Source organism: Bos taurus, chromosome X (assembly GCF_002263795.3).
Source record: "Bos taurus isolate L1 Dominette 01449 registration number 42190680 breed Hereford chromosome X, ARS-UCD2.0, whole genome shotgun sequence".
In the NCBI taxonomy this organism is placed as follows: Eukaryota; Metazoa; Chordata; class Mammalia; order Artiodactyla; family Bovidae; genus Bos; species Bos taurus.
Window position 1 is genome coordinate 52711161 of NC_037357.1, and position 2390 is coordinate 52713550.

Below are 2390 nucleotides of genomic sequence, written 5' to 3' on the forward strand. Positions count from 1 at the left end.
TTCAATTTAAGTCTGAATTTGGCAATAAGGAGCTCATGATTTGAGCCACAGTCAGCTCCCAGTCTTGCTTATGCCGGCTGTATACAGCTTCTCCATCTTTGACCGCAAAGAATATAATCAACCTGATTTTAGTATTGGCCGTCTGGTGATGTCCATGTGTAGAGTCTTCGCTTGTGTTGTTGGAAGAGTGTGATTGGTATGACCAGTGCATTCTCTTGGCAAAACTCTGTTAGCCTTTGACTGCTTCGTTTGTACTCCAAGGCCAAATTTGCCTGTTACTCCATGTAGCCCTTACTTTTGCATTCCAGTGCATTATAAAGTAGAGACATCACGTTGTCAGCAAAGGTCAGTCTAGTCAAAGCTACGGATTTTCTAGTAGTCATGTACAGGTGTTAGATTTGGACCATAAAGAAGGCTGAGCACCAAAGAATTGATGCTTCCGAACTGTGCTGCTGGGGAAAACTCTTGAGAGTCCTTTAGACTGTAAGATCAAACCAGTCAATCCTAAATGAAATCAACACTGAATGTTCATTGGAAGGACTGGTGCTGAAACTGAAGTTCCAATACTTGGGCCACCTGATCTGAAGAGCTGAATCATTGGTAAAAACCCTGATACTGGGAACGATTGAAGGCAAAGGAGAAGGAGGTGGCAGAGAATGGAGATGGTTAGATGGCATCACCGACTCAATGGACATGAATTTGAGCATACTCTAGGAGATAGTAGAGGACAGAGGAGCCTACCATGCTATTGTCCGTGGGTCACAAGGAATCAGACTCAACTTAGCAACTGAACAACAACTCTAAGACCTGTGATTGTGTCACCTCCCTGATATTTGAGCAGAAGTGACCCCCCAACCCCCTTTATGCTTAGGAACGTTATGCTATTGCAGAGACCATAGTTTTCACTTCCTGTAAACCACTGATTATTCAAGACTGTCACCTCTTAGAAGGGAGTGTAAGGTAACACTCCAGGTTGCAAATAGCAACAGCATAATCCCCTTTAGTCAGAAAATACGTGAATATTAATACACCACAGTATGGATGCTTAGGCACTTAAATGCTAACATGTCTAATTGGTGGGATTGTAGGTATTGGTTCTTATAAATTTCAAGTGATAATGTGTCATTTTAGGGCAGTGATCTGGCTCATCGATCTCTCTCTTAAGAGAGAGATGAAAGTAGGGAAAACCACTAGACCATTCAGGTATGACCTAAATCAAATCCCTTACAAGTATACAGTAGAAGTGAAAAATAAATTCAAGGGATTAGATCTGATAGACAGAATGCCTGAAGAACTATGAACGGAAGTTTGTGACATTGAACAGGAGGCAGGGATCAAGACCATCCCCAAGAAAATGAAACGCAAAAAGGCTAAATGGTCGTCTGACGAGGCCTTACAAATAGCTGAGAAAAGAAGAGAAGCTAAAGGCTTCTCTTGGCAAAACTCTGTTAGCCTTTTCCATGCTTCATTTTGTACTCCAAAGCCAAACGTGCCTGTTACTCCAGGTATCTCTTGACTTCCTACTTTTGCATTCCAGTCTCCTAGGATGAAAAGGACATCTTTTTGGGGGGGTTATTTCTAAAAGGTCTCGTAGATCATTATAAAACCATTCAACTTCATCTTCTTAGGCATTAGTAGTTGGAGCATAGACTGGGATGACTGTGATATCGAATGGTTTGTCTTGGAATGAACCGAGATCACTGTTGTTTTTGAAATTACACACAGGTACTGCATTTCAGACTCTTTTGTTGACTACGAGGGCTACTCCATTTAATTCAGATGACCCATAGTAGTAGATATAAGGGGCATCTGAATTAAATTCACCCATTCTTGTCCATTTTAATTCACCGATTCCTAAACGAATATGTTCACTCTTGGCATCTCCTGTTTGACCACTTACAATTTACCTAGATTCATGGACCTAACTTTTCAGGTTCCTATGCAATATTGTTTTTTGCAGCATCAGACTTTTACTTTCACCACCAGACACATCCAAAACTGGGTGTCATTTCCACTTTGGCTCAGCCTCTTCGTTCTTTCTGGAGGTATGTTTCTGCTGTTCTCCAGTAGTATATTGGATTCCCTACTGACCTGGGGGTTTCATCTTTCAGTGTAATATCTTCTTGCCTTTTCATCCTGTTCGTGGGGTTCTCAAAGGAAGAGTGCTGAAGTGGTTCGCCATTTCCTTCTCCAGTGGACCGCATTTTGTCAAACACTCCACCTTGACCATCTATCTCGGGTGGCATCATATTATATCTCTGGAAATAAAATATGCTTTCCTTCACAATGTGGAACTATTAATATTTTGTTCGAAGCAAAATTAACGCTTCCTTGAAAGTTTAAGCAGATGCACCCTTGGAAGATTGCCATTTGGCAGATGGTAGCTCACT